Source organism: Brachycentrus maculatus, unplaced genomic scaffold (genome assembly GCF_059751285.1).
Source record: "Brachycentrus maculatus isolate JH-2025_06_01 unplaced genomic scaffold, ASM5975128v1 h1tg001991l, whole genome shotgun sequence".
NCBI lineage: Eukaryota > Metazoa > Arthropoda > Insecta > Trichoptera > Brachycentridae > Brachycentrus > Brachycentrus maculatus.
This window is the reverse complement of record NW_028282538.1, coordinates 1-18,700: the sequence shown is the minus strand read 5'-3', so window position 1 is coordinate 18,700 and position 18,700 is coordinate 1. Positions and strand designations below refer to the sequence as shown.

General features: G+C 35.5%; 1 non-coding gene across 1 annotated transcript; it reads right to left on the bottom strand.

The window, feature by feature from the left end:
• Nucleotides 1-10,037: 10,037 nt before the first annotated feature.
• TRNAC-GCA (transfer RNA cysteine (anticodon GCA)) lies at nt 10,038-10,109 on the bottom strand. The gene has a single exon. It is a non-coding gene; the product is annotated as a tRNA-Cys (tRNA).
• Between the last annotated feature and the right edge of the window lie 8,591 nt (nt 10,110-18,700).

Sequence of the window (18,700 nt, the reverse complement as noted above, 5' to 3'; positions counted from 1 at the left end):
CTGCGACATAAATGAAGAGTTCGAGTTCTAATTATACTTCGCTGGGCTTATTACTTTTATCGGCTTGCTTTTTGCGAGCTCTTCGAGTTGCTGGCATATCTGTGAGCGAATTCAGATCTCTCCCTTTTGCACCATCTTTTGATATCTTGTTGATTCATATCCATCACTTCAGAAATGACCGAATTGCTCAGAGCAGTTGTAATATAATTTGAAATGGAGTCCTCAAGCTTTTTTAAAGGGGATACACTCAGGCTCAAGAAATATGGTAATTGGATAAATCTGAAAGATCTCGCACTTCACATTGATTTCAAGCGTGACATCCGTGCCCTTAAAAAAATTATAGCAGAAGTTCCATAGTTCCTCAAGTCGTTGTAATTGCCTGCATTTGTGAAACCAGAGAAGGGCTTGGAGCCATTGCAGCTAAATGGGCATCAATGCAATATCTCCATTGGTCTTAATGATCATAGGAGCCTGACTTTCTATCTTCTTGAGCAGCTCTACATATATCTTGATACACTCAACATCAATCACATTCCAGCCGATCTGCTGCAGAATTATAGAGGCCTAGCTGCTGAGGGAACTATTCTTTCTTGGCAAGAACATGGTCCTGCTATTTTATATTCTGCAGGCATTTTTTATAATGTTATTCTAGTACAATGCGGGATTTCATTGCGATGATCTTCAGCTATGAGGCTGAGTAATGCTGATAGGCTACTGGTTTCGATCTGAAGACTGATTTTATGCGGTTGAGCATTTTTGTTAAGAGGGAGATATCAGAATGTAAGCGATAAATACCCTTTTATTATATGATTGTGGACTATCTGTCAGAGATCTTCGCAATAACCAATATTAAATGCTATATGTAATTGTGTATAATTTTATATGCTCTATATGTTTCTGTATATACTTTATGTATAATTATTATATACACTCTATGTAATTGCATATACATGATGCATGCAATAGAATATAATTGATGGAGAATAACTACAGAGGCAACAAGGGAGGCAGCAGGGGAGGCAGCAGGGGAGGCAGCAGCGGAGGCAGCAATTTAATTGAAAATATTTGTGGCATAATTTTAGCCAATCACAATTAAATATTCAATTAGGCCAATAATAAACACATTAAATTGACAGATTTTCTGACTTATATAATAATTAAAAACAAAATGGCCAAGAAATAAGCCAGAGTTAAAACCGACAGGAAAGTCAGAAGAAGAAGAGTTGAAACATTCTCCATCTACATCTATAAGGTCTTGAAGCAATTGCACCCAGATATCGGCATTTCCAAGAAAGCCATGAACATCATGAACTCCTTCATTCATGATACTTTCGATAGAGTAGCAACTGAGGGATCAAAGTTGGTAAGATTCAATAAAAGAAGGACACTGTCATCCCGTGAAGTCCAATCAGCAGTCAAGCTCATTCTCCCGGCAGAACTTGCTCGACACGCAGTTTCCGAAGGGACTAGAGCAGTTACTAAGTATATTCAAGTATGATTGAAATGGCTAATTCATTTGCATTATTCTTTCGATGATTTCTCTCAGGAGATCTCTAACATGTTATGTTATCTTTAAATAAAGATTGGTATGCTGGTATGGAGAGGAAGGAACCAGGATCCGATCGTAGTTATATAAATGATGGAAAGATTTTTATTCAGAGTCATTCAGGCCCAATCAATATACTCTGAGAACTTTGCTGCGAAAATCTCAGACCTTATTTTGGTATCAAATGTACTTTGTCGGATTTGTCAATTATTAAGCGATCCTAATGAAGAAACATTTACATTTGTTCTATGCAAAATTACGACTTTATGTATTTATGTGTTTATGTGTTTAACCTGCAAACACTTGTTTAATTTTATTATAACAGTTTAATGACAGTTGCTATTTTATTTAAATCATCGGCAATTTTTCAATTTCGTATATTCTTTCACAACACATAACCAATCGATGTCCTAAAGCTATGAAATCGTTCTCCACTCAAAAGATGACTTCCAACTCATCCTAAAGCGCAACGCTGATTTAAATGTCTACAGACTCATTATTTCAATCGTAATCGAAAAGCAATTTGAAGCCAAAAGGTTCGTCTGCAGCCTCTTTCACGAAGACCCTATATTCAAAGCGTTCGGAGGCGCTCAGCAATTCTTTGAATACCTTCAGCAGGGGAAAAACTTTGTGGTTAATACCGAAAAAGCGATAATTCTGTTCTGGAAAAAGTACTTAGATGACAAAGTTGTAGCCCTCGAAAAGTTCGAGTAATCGCCCGCAAATATTACTCCCATAATCGCAGAGCTTCTGAGGCTCAGAAAGATGGCATAAGAAAAACTTCTTTCCAAAAAAGGAAAGAGTAGTTGGGTTCAAAAGCCCCAATCAAACAGAACAATAGCGTTGGCCTTCAGGAGCAAAGAGCTAAACAAAAAGTCGCAAATCCTGCAGCTATAAATTAGGCTGATGAAGAATTAGATATTAGTATGTGCCCTATGCCCAATCAAGCATTCCCATTAGGGAAGAACCTTTCAAAGCTGATCCCTCCCAATGAAACAGCAGTAAATTTCTTCTATTCGTTGTTCATAGAGAACAGTGAAAAGATTTCAAATGAACTTTAAACAAATGCGAAAGTGATCTTTGGCTCTATTTTAAAGAGCGTGACATTTATGCTGCATAATCGCACAAACTATCCCCCTGAAAAAGTGTTGGATCAAGTCGGTCTCCTCCAGCATTCGATTTAGTGCAAACACATTATCCAGAATGTGGGAGAACTATTATATCATGGAACGAAGTTCGCGCTAACGCAGCTCGTGTACGAAGATTAGAATAAGTCTCTGATCCTACAGGATCTGCAGACCCGAGGCTATGACTTTAAGGCTGAGCAATTTGTCAAATCTATGAATGGAGTCATGCTGAGAATCCTCGAAAATGCCTGTCCCCAAGAGACGGTGAATATTCTCCTGAGACTATTGAACTTTAATATTTCCCAGCAGAATGTCTCCCAGAAGACTGTCTCCTTAATTACCAAATGCCTGTCCAGAGTGGTGAACAGCTACTCTCAATAAATTAACGACCTCCGGACCAAGTAATTCTTGCTGAGGGCTATCGAATACTTTACTTTGATTAACTTAGACTTCCCGCTGTAAGACTTCAACCCCCCACCTGAGGAAAAACTGAGACCTGAACAGACTATTATAAAGAGCATCAAAAATATATTGAACGAGCTCAACGAGAACTACGGGGAATAGCTCTGGGTGTGCTACAAAGCAATGATCAAGGAGTCCAAATATGCCGACAACTACATTTCAAGGTACTTACAGTATATTGGACTGCTCTACACTGAAAATATAGGGGCCGACAACCAAAAAGATGATGCTTTGAAGGACATAAATGACCTCCTCTCCAAATCCAAGACATTCTAACGAGGAGTTGACGAGCTGAAGAAGTATATTAGCGACCATCAAGATTTTAGCTTTGTGGAGTATTTTATGAGCAAGGTACACGACAAAAAAATCATGATGATCATGAATTCTCTCCAAAAAAGGCTGAAGCTAACTCCAACTAAGTGCAAGCTTAGAGAAGAGGGCCAGAATTCTAGTAGATCTGTTGAGCCCCAGAATGAATCGAATATCTAAGAGATTATCCGGAGCTCATCAAAAGATGCGATAAGTTCGATTAGATCCAACCTGGTCGCCTCATCCAAGTAATAGAGATTAATAGAAAAAGAAAGAGTCATTTAGATCAAGAAAATAATTGATGAAATGAAGTACAAAATGGCCAAAAAGTGATCATGCATGCACCTTAAAATAATTAGTAAATGCATACAAATATATCTAACTTGCATCAATATATACAATTATACAGATAAAAATAAAGATACAGAATCATGACCATCCCTGCAGAAATAAATTTCGCAGATGGATAATCGCTCAGGATTTATAAAAAGATTATTCGATTCTTTGGCCTCCCTCACCTGCGAGAATAATTGGGCCTTATGTCCTCAATGTCAGTATGATATTGGCGAGCATCAAATTAGTATCCTCATATGTTTTGAGTTTTGGTATTTGTTTATAATGAGATGCAAGTTGACTTTCATTCCGTGGTATTCCGGAAGATGACTCGTTTTCGTCAAGTGATTATGTTCCGAGCATTTTGAGTTATACACTAGCTTCAGAATTTTAGTCATTTTGCTTGGCATTCTCCTCCAGATCGCCATTTCATGCATCAAGCGGACTCGATTAGTCTTATCCTCGTACATATTTAGCTTTTCTTTTTCCCGAGGTTTCGCTGGTTTCGCTTGATTTTATTAGTGATATCGCCATATACCCGATCGAGAGTGAGTCGCAGCGGTTATTGGGACTTCGCAAAACACTTTCCATTTTACTCTCATATGATTTTTAATTTTTGTTTAAAGTAAATTCCAGCTTGGTGAAGGTCCAACAGGAAATCATACAAATGCTCACCTTAACTTGCCATTTTCTGCATACATGTTATTGGAATATTAAAGTCTCCATCAATTATGATGCGGGTCTCACTCAAAAACTATTCCATAAACTGACCTATGTCCTACATTAATGCCTTTTCCACTTCAACCTCAGTATGTTTGGCACTCAGGCTTGGATTTCAAAACAGGCAACAAACCAAACTGGGTTTCTCATCGAATATACAATTAGCAATTAGACTCACATAGTCTATAGCTTGTGTCATCACATTTGCCATTATCCCTTCCTTTAACAAAATACAGCAGTTAACCTTTTGGTTCCTTCCTTCAGCCGGCAATGAGTGATAAACTTTATAATTTTGCCAGTTGATCTTTCTCCTCGTCTCATTTAGCAAAAGATATCAGAGTATTTGACGATTGAGCCTGCTTGGTGCTATGGACATTCCACTGGATAATTCTCACAATCTGATCTCTCCTATCTAATACTATTGCCTTTATTCCTTCTATCGAGATTCTTGTCGTCTGCTTTTATACTTTTGGTGAGTCAAGATTGCTCTCCTACCTTCCTAAAGGCAATAACATAATTTCTCCACTCCTTGTCATTCAACTGCCTGTTTCTTTCCTCCCCTCAAACCACAGCTCTTCTCTTCCATCGCAGATCCTTACTTTATTCTTCCCGTACATCTTCAAGCAACGAAAGTGTTGATAATTTTTCCTCAATCCCATCTAATGCTCTAGATGTTCTTATCCAATTTTATAGTCCTACTTCTTCTCTCTGATGATTTTCTACTTTATTAACTGGGCTTTGCTTGGCTTGTAGCTAAGATCATTATTTTCTTCCTCATCTCCTTTTTTTTACTAATATACTCAATAATTTTTTATTATATTAAAAAAATATATAATCTCCATAAACTAATAAAGAAGTTAAATTTAAATTAGAGGCTCGAAAGTTTATTACTCAAACCCAACCTTGGGACGAAGTAAGAAGATAAACTACGCGATATATACCAACTTATTAGGGCAACGGTGAGGACCAGTTCTAATTATTGAGTTCGTGACCTCAAGCATGATTTTAGAGACTTAGTGGGGAAGCGCGTTGACAAACTGGCAAAACAAAATTTATTGCGTTACTGTATAAGGTAGACCATCAACAAATGTACCAACCAGCAGCTCATCGAGAAGGACTGCGAAATTGACCATCTTAATTTCAAGAACAAAACACATAATCCATAAAAACAATTCTCGATTACTCAGTCTTCTTCCTTCAGATCATATGGAGTCATGCAGCATAGAGACTTGTTTTTGCAGTAACTACAAAGATCTGCTGAACTTGAACTTCGCCTGCCAAACAATAAAATATCAAAAACATATGATGAGCCACTGCAAATGAACAGCTGAAACCCATGCTAATCGACTCTGGTGATTATCACAACTTTTCGATTATTAACTGGCGGGGGAGTGAAGATCTTCAGGGTATAGCAGAAGATATTCCTGCATAGTGATAAGTTGTACTACTAAAACGCCAATAACAAGAAATTCAAAACTATTGATGAGTGTGATCGAAGGATTGGTCATAAATAGTAAATAATCGAGATTCTGCAACAGAATAAATCGGTGCACCCAAAATGGTCAAGCTCGAATAGTATGGAAGCTCGCTCGTTTATAAAATCGAAAGGCTCAAAGGATTTTACTTCCAGATGCTTTTCATAAAGGACACACTTTTATGTAGTACATGAAGGCCAAACAATTCTATATCAATAGAAAAATCTTCATTTCTGCAAAGCCTTGATCTTCATTATATTCTGACGGCCGAAATAATCGTGCTCGACTCAACTAATAGCCTACCTAGGCAAAGAATGAAAACAGCAATGCTAGTAATATCAATACTAAAATACGAATAAAAATACGAATAAAAATACGAATAAAAATATAAAATATGAATAAAAATACGAATAAAAATACCAATAAAAATACTAATAACAATACTAATAACAATACTAATAACAATACTAAAAATGCTAATAACAACGATAAAAAATTTTGTCCAGATCACTGCTCTCAATGCAAAAAGCATCAGAAAACTGAGTGCGAATGGTTTCAGCACAATATCAATAGGGATAGCCGATCGAAAAGCCGTTCAATTGCATGAGTAGACGAATAGGCCCACAAATAGCTGGCATTTATACCAGAAATAAACCATCATAAGACCAAGCCAACACTACTAAATTCAGCAATCAGAAATCTGCCATAAAGCATCAGCATAATGAGTTATCTTATCAACGCGCCTATATAACCCGATAAGAATGACTGAAAATAAAAATAGCCGCAAGGAGCGCTCAGTTTAAACTTAAATGCGGGAGAGAGCGCAAAATCATCAACACGTGTTGATTTGTGCTGAGAGGAAAGAAAAAAATTAAATAATGCGAGTGAAAACTAATCCGCAGATAAGACAGCAGCGTCAGAGCCAATCATCGTAAAGGAATAAAATTGATCGAAAAAATTGAATAACCAGATACAGAATCCGAAACCAACAAGGAATGGTCTTCGTCAGATTCTCTCAAATTTATCTAACTTAAATCCAGAGTATCGACAGACTAAGCCAATTCGAACAGCATCAATAAGAAAGTGGGGACTACAAAGTAATCAAATCGAGTAATATATAAAAATTTGCGCTGCAGACTTATCGTCAGATTGGTTCTAATCTTCATCAAACTTCTCGAATACTATAGCAACTAGTCGAACATAAACCCGCTTCTTAATAGCAACTAATAAGATACCAAACAACTGCCTCTCGAGTTACTCTACTCCTTAGTATCTTGGCAACTAAGGGTTATCAGCTAGCAAATAGCAATAAGGATTATTTATTTTCTAATTTCTCCATCAGCAAGGTTGAAATTTGAAGTGTCCTTTTAGCAAACATTCATCACAAATGACAATGTCAATGTCCTTCCATGGCCAGCTAACTCAGCGAACTTAACAGTGGAGATACAATTTTTTGAAATTCTATTTCATTATTATTATCCATAATCCATTTATTTATCTTTGCAGCGTAAATTATTGAACTGACTCATCTGCTTTCAAATGCAAAGTGGCTCTATCAGCCATCTACCTCAGCGCTATGAGTATTTATAAAGTTGATGGTATTCTTATGTCTTTCGCATTGCTCCATTTCTGTTCGTTCTTATTGAATGCTTCCTATAAAATGAAATGATACGATGATGCGGCTGTGGGCTGAGTTGTTTTATGGCATAGTTCGATGAGTGAGTATCCTTATTCGGTGATCAGCAGTTCATAGTCATTTGCCATATGTATTTGTTCGCTCGAAACTGGCAGCTGTCTCCGATATTAAACCATTTCTTTGAACTCTGCCGATTATAAATATATAGGTTATCAAACAATCCTCTCTGTAGAGCATGGATTGTTATTAATGATTTCTGAATCAGAGTTCTCGGTCTCATCACTATTTAAATATTGGACTATCCATTAGACTATTTAATTTTAGCAAGCCTGACTGACCTTCTATTTTTGCGCTCTTCTGGGTATCATTCGTATAAATATATATTACTATACGATGATTATTATGCAATTATAATTAAGTATTCTATGATTATAACAATGATTATGTATGTGACACAGATCACTCCCATTCGACGCTGTCTCCTTTGTGGCCCATAACGATAAAGGGCACCCAACTGATTGTGCGATCTCCGATTTATTCACTTTTGTGGACTCCCACACTCTGCCCGTTATGTATGATGTGCATCTCCTTCTTTGCCACATCTATGCGGATCTCCAATGTGACTCCTTTCTTCATTTTGGGGAGACCCTCCTTTACTGAGTTGCCACTCTCATACATTACTCCTTTCAATCCGCTGTAGTATATTTGTTCCTTTCTTGATGATGTCCATTTTTCACCGACATATTTATGGTCGGTGATCCCCAATACGATCCATCCACTTTGAATGTTGGTCGCTTTCCATTTGTTGGTTGACTTTGAGTCGATGGGTATTCTCCCGACCAAACAATGGGAAGAATCATCTTTCATTAATTTTATGCTGCTCCCATTTCCTTAAATTTTGAAACAATCAATTTCATATGATTTTGGGTCGACTGTCCCCTCACTTCCATTTACTCCTTTTGCACTTTTCTTGCCGTCTCTTGTCGGATCTCTGCGTCGGAGAGGCCCCTTTCCAATGGCTCCTCTGTGAGCTGCATTGTTAACATGGCTCCTTCCTCTGTTTTTTTATTAAAGAAAGTTATCTGTCCATCATTTTGGTTCACAAAGTGCTGCTCGCTTCGAATGTAGTCGAAGAGCATCCTCGCGCTTCCGAATATATAACGAAAGGGGTCGCCGGGAGGGAGCACATAGCTGAACTGTTTAAAGTCTGCTTATTTTTCGTTGATGAGCACTATAAGCTTATATGTGTCTTTGATTTTAGTGGGTTCGGAAATGATTGTACTGAATTTGTTTTGATGGAGGATAGTTTTGATTTAGTAGCCTTCGTGCATTCTGCGTGTGTTTGAGATGTGTAGTTGTAAACTATTATACATACTGAAAAATCACCACGATTTAAATAAAATTCTGACATTTGGGTTTAGCTTCCGCGCACTGTTACTAACTTTCGTAACGATTTCACTTAAATATTCGCATTCAGTGAAGTGAGCGTTTGCTTATAAATTTGGCATAAAACCGAAGTTTACTAAAATGAAAACATCGGCTGCTTTGATGCTTTGAAAAATGCATTGATGGCTGCGCTGCTTCAAATAAGCATTAAGCATAGATAGGATAATTAGCTCGCAGAAGGCTGTACACACCGAATATGCGTATATTTTCGATAAAAAATTTTTACCTTAAATTATTAAAAACTTATTATATTATATTTTTATCACAGCATTCGATTTCAATGACATTTAAAGTAATATTAATAATGCTTTCATTTCAATGCAATGATAATTTTTATGAATCTTAATATTGACTTATTAATCCAATCATTATAGAATGATTGGATTATTGCAAAAATTGTTCATCTTGATGGAAGACACCGGATGCTTTATGTCTCAGTAGAAAGGAGAATATATGAATGAGTGATTTGTCAACGTATCGACAAATAGTAATGAGAAAAAAGAAGCAAGTATGATGGTCATTTCGTGGATGGCACCAAAAATGATGAGAGATTCAGTTACTGGGAGGGGATGAGTTATTTAATTCGGAAAAGTGAATGATATAAATGAATGTTCAAGCGAAAAATAATGATAAGTACCTTAAAGCAATTCAATCAATACTGAACTAAAGCAGGAAAAGAAAAATTAATATTTAGCAGGATCTAAAATTGCCATTTATCTCATAACAGCAACAAATTTTTGAGCTTTTTAGTCACAGCATATCATGGCTGTCATGAATTATACTTAGATTTTCTGCTTTAATCGCATCTTTTGATAAATGAGGAGCATCTGACAATCATAAATATTCAGGGTTTGGTATTATGATTCACAGCTATGCTTTACCTAGCTGAGTTTTAATTAACTATTGGAATATTATCAAGCAGCATTGAGAAAGAGACATTTCGGAATATAGGGCATTACAGTCTATTATTAAATATCACAAAAAGGAACAGACCGGAATTGAACCGGTGACCTTAGGACCTGCAATCCCACGCTCTACCACTGAGCTACTATTCCTCCACGCTTCTTTCTCATCTTTATGTTTCTTATCATACTTTAAGACTCAATGTGTGCATGTTCTCTTCCTCTAGTTTTTTTATGATCATGCATGCCATCCTTCATTAGTCTAAAATCTAGTGGTTTAGAGCAATGATATTCTCATTATAATTCTTATTTATGGCAGATATCATACACTTGTGAATAATATTGCTTCAATTGTTTATATGCTGTGAGAAGGATTGGAATAAGGGCATGCTTTTTTGCAGGCATGTATTGATTTTCGTTTGGTAAGTAGCATGCAAGCATACTATTAAAACTCGGAATTAAAAAATGGCAGCATAGTAGTAGCAGGATTAAAGACTCAACATATAAAATAGATATGATCTTAATGAACAAGCCATTTCTTCTTTTTTCATTATTGTGTTAATTATAAGCATATTCTGATTTTTATAGGGTTATAGTAAAAAAGAGGCGAAATACAAATCAGTCAGTCAATCAATCCATTTATTGTTTTGGGATGATACTTTTGCTGTTTTATTTTTGGCTTTTAGTCTGAAATTTTTCTTACTTACGAATTTTTTTATGCGCGAATTTTATTACTGGCTTATGTCTCATTGTTTAATATTTCATTTTCCTTTCGCTTTAATTTTTTAATTTATTTTTTGAGCTATTTGATTTATTTATTTATTTATTTTTGATTTTATTTTTTTGATTATTTTTTTAATTATTTTTTACATTATTTTTTACATTATTTTTTACATTATTTTTTGCATTATTTCTTAATTTCTTTGACAGGTTAATAGCCTTCATTGTCCTCTATGGAATATATAACTATATTTGATTTGATTTTCTTGTTGTCTTTCTTTGGAGATGGAGTTTACTCTATTTATTGGATAGCCTTTTCTATTTTACAGTTGCTGTATATTCCATTGTTATTGAGCTTTTCATTTTTCGGGAATTCTGTATTATTAATTTTGATGGATTTGGTAGATTAGGGTTTTACTGATATTTGTTCCAGGATCGGAATATTAGTGAGACAATAGCTCTTAGGGATAAAATCAGCAATCATAAAGACCACATTGTTGAGGATCAACAAATAAATAATGATATTTTGGGATTTCAGGATTATCTCTTCATTCAGACTCGCATTATCAAGGCTATATTCCAGGCATAGCGACAAATTGAGCAAAACAAACAAGAAATGATACGTTACAGACAAAGCGAACATTGAGTTCTTAATGAATATTTTGTAGCGTCGTTGAAATGCGATTGTGAATGTGATTAGCAGAATCTCCACACAACAAAGCAATAAGATTTGTATCTCATAATTGTTATAGAGGAAGAAGTGAATGGCACCAGATAAAAAGCCTTTGAGGAGATTCTTCACTGCCAAGTAAGTATAACTAGGATAGCATCTATACAAACAGTAGATGAAGTAGCATGCCTTTTTCTAGAGATGTACACTGATCAGCAGATAGTAGGATATTGTGAAGCTAAATATCAGAAAGAAAAATAACACCGTAAACATAATCGAAATCTTATCCAAGAATATGAAGCTAAAGCTCATTGTGATATGGTCAAAGCAGACATAGAAGAAATATGTCAAATTCCCTTCAAACAATATTTGCAGGATTGCACATCTCAGAAACGAATATCTCCTTAAAAAGATGCTGATTCTGTAATTGAATAAGAGCTTAAAGAGCAGAAAGAGTGCAACACAGGTAATGATAGTTTGGGGAATTGCATAAACAAAATAGGGTAATGCTGCTTCTATTAAAATTTGAGAATTTTCCTAAATTTTGAGAAAGTTTTGTGGAGTGAAGAGTGTATAATTTGAAAAAGGCAGAGTCTTGAGGAATGTGATGTTGATGAAGTTTTCAACTACTTTAAACTTTACATTTTCTATTGTGACTACTATTTTGAAAACATCGTTCATAGTCATTTGATATGATCTTTTTGCATAATAATGCAGCCACATATCATCAGCAAAGAAGGCCAAGTATTTGAAAGAAGGAAGCTGGTTGATAGGTAAAGCCATACTGGTTGCGAGAAATGTTTACAATTCTTGACTTATAGCCAATTTCATCGATGAGATAGATTATTGCTTGGATAAAATACCTGAGATCAAACTATCGTTTGAGGGAATTTTGGCTGGTTATTATGCAGTTGTGTTATTAGTTATAGTTTTATTCGCTGTGCTATTCGCTGTGCTATTCGCTGTGCTATTCGCTGTGCTATTCGCTGTGCTATTCACTGTGCTATTCGCTGTGCTATTCGCTGTGCTATTCACTGTTGTGCTATTGGTTGTGCTATTCGCTGTTGTGTTATTCGTTGTTGTGCCATTCGTTGTGCCATTCGTTGTGCCATTCGTTGTGCCATTCGTTGTGCCATTCGTTGTGCCATTCGTTGTGCCATTCGTTGTGCCATTCGTTGTGCCATTCGTTGTGCCATTCGTCGTAGTGCCATTGGTTGTGTTATTCATTGTTGTGTTCGATGGTGTAGTTGTGTTTGTTGTGTTCGTTGTGTTAGTTGGTGTAGTTGTATTAGTTGATGGAGGTGGTGCAGGCGGTTCAATGTAAAGTTGTGTTTACAATCTTCTTCGTTGACTTCTTAGAGCTAATAGTTGTGAAAATCCAGTTTATTTATGAACACTACTTTTCTAATAAGCTTATTTCTCTCTTTGGGCTTCCATGAAACTATGAATTTATGCATTTCTTCTGGAATAATTTCTAAGTCTGAATAGTGAGCTTTATGGGTTTGCCAATTCCGAAAATTTAAGCTATTCTTGCCTTATATTATAATTGCACTGAATAGCACAGATTACCGTGAAGAAGAGAAGAATTATATTCATCGAAAATTATTAATATTTTATGCATCAAAATAGAACTATTTAAACCTTAAAAGTTCGATAAATTTATAATTCAAAGGAATTACTCTCAATTGCTGTTAAACTGCATCCTAGAAATGTCACAAAATACAATATTTAATAATAATTGCTATATGAAGACTCTGCCATTTTGTATGCCTGTCCTGTGTTTGTTAATAAAGATTTTGAATTTATCCATAGGTATCAAATCGACTCCAATAATAAGTAACAGCCACCATCAATTCCAATAACCATATATTTGGCTCTTGCTTATTCCTGAACTGCAATTCTTGCCCAATAATCTCCATAAATTCCCATAAATAGAACCCAATACTTTAATATAAAATTTATTCCTTTTATATATTTAATATTATCTATGAATTTCATAACATCTATTGCCTATACATGATAAAATAATTAAATTAAAATGAAAGAGGTCTATTGTTAGTCTGTTGACTACTTTCATTCTATTATTGATAATACACTTTGTTTGATTACAATTATATTATATAAGTGCGGAATTATATAGTGATGTATTTATGAGAATGGAATTTCTTTAATTTTATCTGTATGTATTTAATAACTCCTTTTAATCCTAAGTGATGCATAATAATATCAATAATGAATTAATAATAAGCAATACATACATAATACATATATAATACATACATACATAATACATATATAAATGAGCTCATAAATATAAATTAGCCCCCTTAACTCAACAAAAACAACAACAGAAACCAACAATAACAAACAATCTCAAAAACTAATACAAAATCTCCATAAATCACCCTCATAACCTAAATTATCCCCAAATTCATAACTATTTCCATCATTAAATTTTATTGATTACCTATACCATATATAACACACTATATAATAGATTAACACCCCCATACTTCTACATTGGGGGTTGGGGTTGGGGTTGGGGTTGGGGTTGGGGTTGGGGTTGGGGTTGGGGTTGGGGTTGGGGTTGGGGTTGGGGTTGGGGTTGGGGTTGGGGTTGGGAACTTCTTGAACACTAACAACTAGTCGAGCATGAACTCTTACTTCTTAATAGCAACTAGTAAGATGAAGAACAGCACTGTCTCTCGAGTTACTATACTCCACTGAATCTTGATAACTAAGAGTAATAGCCTAGCAATTTTAGGGAAACTGTAGACAGACAAACTTATCGCCATCTCTCCTCATAATTCAATATCAAGGAATGTCTATAAATTAGCATTAGGCATAATAATACTGTATTTCATGTGCTTACTGCTATCTTTATGCGTGTCTTCTTTATGGATAACTCGTTTAGACAGTAGGAAGAATAGCAATAATAACTCAGAAGCAGCGGAATGCCGAAAGTTGGCCGACATGACTTATTAGAACATCTGAAATGCACTCTATACTCCCCATAGTTGGAACTGACAAATATAAAGAATAGCCCATTATAAACCAACAACCACAAACTAAAAACAATGAAGACTCGAACAATGAAGAAACTGCTCGTCTAGTTCTTTCAGATAATGTAATACAGTATAGGAGCAACCCCAATCTAGAGCATCCTGGACAAATATAAGATTGTTCTCGATATATTCAGTCTGTTCTTTCGGGTTGTTCTCGCAAACATCGAGCATTAGCAACAATAGGAGAGCAATAAACATTTGGATTACAATAATAAGGTCGATGCCTTTGTTGTGATCACTTCCCTATTTGACTATTTCGATATTACCTACCAATATCGGAAAGGACTATTCATTCTGTTTGAGGAGAATTTATACGTGTATGTGTGTGATGATGATAACATTGCTTATGGGTTGTATCGATCGCCATAGCCATCGAACACCTTGAACAAGAATTAAAGTGATATGTTCGATATTAATATCGATATTAAGAGCAAGAGCAATAGTAATAGTAATAGTAATGACAATGGCAATAATAGACGGAAGTCTGGCAAGTAGGATAAATCAAAGAAATCGGTCTAGTTCTGTTTTGAGGAGGGTGATATCGATTTCCTGGATGATAAAAAATAAACGATGATTAGCACACCGACTCCTTTCTTTGCTGAAATCGATGATTAGGAGACGCATTTTGGTAGGAGAAATTCGAGTAATGTCAGAGATAGTCATAAATATGCCAAAGATAATGCAGCTGATTATATTGATATAGGCGGCAACAACTATGAAAGCAGTTATGGCAGTATGAATATGAACAGTAACATGCATAGTAATAGCAAACGCCGGAAATAGTCGCTCCATGACATAAAAAAATGTACTCTCTATATTATCCATCTTAGAACTCTAAGCAAAAATCGAACAATCAAAAAAAATGGCAATAAACTAATAATAATACGAATAATAATAAAAGAAACCCTAACGAAAAATCCATAAAATAGCAAATGAGCCAAACGATCAAAGCGATAATAGCGCTAGCAGCCGCCGTATGAGCAAATAGAGGAAGATGAGTTAAAACGTGTCCAAGTCCCATAACTACTACAGTTATCGGGACAGTTTCTCGGGGGAGCCTGAAGATATGTTTAATTTTGGTAATGCTGAAACTAAGAATGCCAGTACTGCTAAAAATGGTAAGAAAATTGACATTCGGGGCGGTTTCAATACGGATGTTGAGAGTAATCATGCTCAGGATGGCAATTTTAGTATCTACTTCGAAGATGAGAATTTTAGGAGGAAGAATCTGTCAGCTATTTAGAGTCCTATGCCCTCTTCCCCGGAGGCTTAGTCATATCACTATAAGTATAATAAACAGAATGGGGATAAAATAGCCAATAAGTTAAAATAGTATGCCAACCATTCCCTTTAATACCACAATAATCACAATCACAACCACAATCACAATAAACACACACACAACCACAACAAACAAAGAGATTCAAACAATTCCAAAAACAGTAATGAATAAGTCCACTCTTCGATCGCTTCCAATTCAAATTCCTGTGCATGCACTTAAATAAAATCGCAAAGAAATAATATCAGTAGTAATGTTTTTGGACTCGTCTTAGAGCCCAACTTCAAAAAGAAACTAATAAACACCAAAAATGCCATTAATAATACCCATGAAAATGATGAACATGATAGAATTAAATAGGACATCAAAAACATAAACCATACTAAATATTCTAAAAATGGGATGAAATGCCATAAATTGGGCATTGCTTATACTAAGACTCCATAAAAAATATCGGTTTTGAACATCAATAAAGGGCTGATCAGAAAAACTGACGCTCTCAATAATTCTAGCATCGATTATAACAGCAGCGGTAGGAATAATATTGATGTAATTAAAGCCAGCCTTAATGCTTCTCAAAAGATCCGTCAGAAAGGCAACAACTATGAGATCAGTTCGAATATACTTCAAATAGACTCATCCAACAATGTGAACACGGATTCATGGAAATCTCTGCGTGTTAACTATGAATCCAGTTCGACTTCCCGAGCCAATCTCCCAATCAAAACTTAAGAGTCGGAGAATGATAGCAATAATGTTAATACTAGTAACAATATGGCTAATAATAATCTGGCTAGTAACAATGCTCGTAACAATGCTAGTAACAACACGAGTAACAACAACAACATCAAAAACAACAACAATAGCAATAATAAACAGATGAGCAGCAGCTCTATCGTAAACAAAGGCTACAACACCAAAAAAATACCCTAGTTTCTACTACATAAAAAGCCAACCAACAATATTCCCCAATTAAGCCCATAAGACTTCGATAGCGACTGTTAATATATCTCTTCACCTCCCGAAATATCCTCCTAATCCAAAAACAAAAACAAAATCATCATTAACGCACTCATTAATTCCGATGATGGCCTACGATCTTCACACCCGACACCTAGTATCAACCATAGCGGCCGCAGCAATAAAAATAACAATAATAATAACAATAACAGTCATCAGAACTAATTGCTTATTAATAAGGCCAATAAATACAACACGAGTCATAGTAAGGTCAGCTCAACAACAAATAAAGGTCTTCATCATTATTAGGTCAATAATAAGAGCAGCATCGAGCAGAATAGTCAGACTAATGCTCTGAAATGTGCAGATATGCAACAATAGATGCCACTGCCCAAAGTATCGTTCTCTTATGTCGGGAATAAGTAAGTACCTATAGCTGAAAACTTGGGAGATGAAGGCCTCATACGTAAAGATAGAATCCCAAGCACTAATATCAGTAACTACTTCAATCCCGCAACTACCAATCCAACTCATCATCCCCATATCCCCAATAATACAGCATACAACCCCAACCTGAACCCCCAACCCCAAACAGCCACATCAACAACAAACTACCTGAACAGTAACAGAGCCACAATCCCAAACAACAGCCATCCCTACAGATCAACAAACACTCGCAACACTAATACAAACAACTCACACATGAACATCCAAACATAGCCATCAAGACCATCTTCTAGTGTAATGTACTCCGAAAACGATAACAAATATCATCATCATCAATAACATTATCGGATGCCATCTGAATCGAACAAGTATAATACTACTATCGATGTTAATGCCAATCTTATCAATAGTGGCAATATCAGCACTAATTATAATAGTAATGGATGTTGGAATCTATCAAGTTATGGTCATGTGAATTAGAGGCGGGTAACGACTAAGGGTAATGTTGAGGTTAATCGGTTGTATAGTTATCGGGCGGGTTCGTGGGGCAATAATAAGTGATTTTTATGTTCAGCAATGTGATGATTCCTATTAATATTTATATAATCTATTCTAAATTGTTGTTGTCAATACTCTATATTTAGTCGGTAGTTAGTCTATTTAAATGGTATAATGCTCTTCAGATGTATTAACTAAAACTAACTAACTTTATGAGATATAAATATAATATTAGATATCAGCTTCGATCGATAATATTTTGGCAACGAGTGCATGGTTTCTCAATTATTCTTTCAACGAAGATTGGTACCTATACTATTTTTTCAATGAATATTGGCTTCTACACTTATTTTGTGATCTACACTCGGATTATCTGATCACTATTCGGGTTTTAGGTGTGGATATTGTCATTCTCTTTGTATTTCACTATTTTCTATTTGTATTGACGATGGGGGTTTGTGTTATTGGTGTTCGTAGTGTTATTGGTGTTTGTAGTGTTAGTATTGTTCGTATTGTTCGTAGTGTTCGTAGTGTTGCTCGAAGTATTTCCAGCATTTTCATTATTCACATTATAGGCAGCAGTAATAATGGGATGAGCAGCTTTAGCATTTTGACAATTCTTCCCAATCTCCCTCATCAGCTCCCCCAATACATCCATTGGCTATTTATTCTAGATTAACGCTTTCTTTTAGAGATCACTCTCGTAACTAGTCGCCATCTTGATTACGCTCCTCTCATAATAGCCAATTTGTTCCTCCAACATTGTGAGACTCTCGGTCAGAGTTTGGATCTTCTTATGCAGCAATTCGATCAGTTTGCGTTGTTTTTTAATTGTTTCGAGATGATCGATGGTATTGTTGTTGAGATTGGATGACATTTTTGGATCCATGTTTATTATTATGTATTAGATGTAATCATATTTAATTATTTAATGCCATTTTATATAAATTATTTAATACAATTTTTGATAAATTTAATTCTCAATAAACTCAGTTTTATTAAATTATGTTCAATTTTGGGGTTGGGGTTGGGGTTGGGGTTGGGGTTGGGGTTGGGGTTGGGGTTGGGGTTGGGGTTGGGGTTGGGGTTGGGGTTGGGGTTGGGA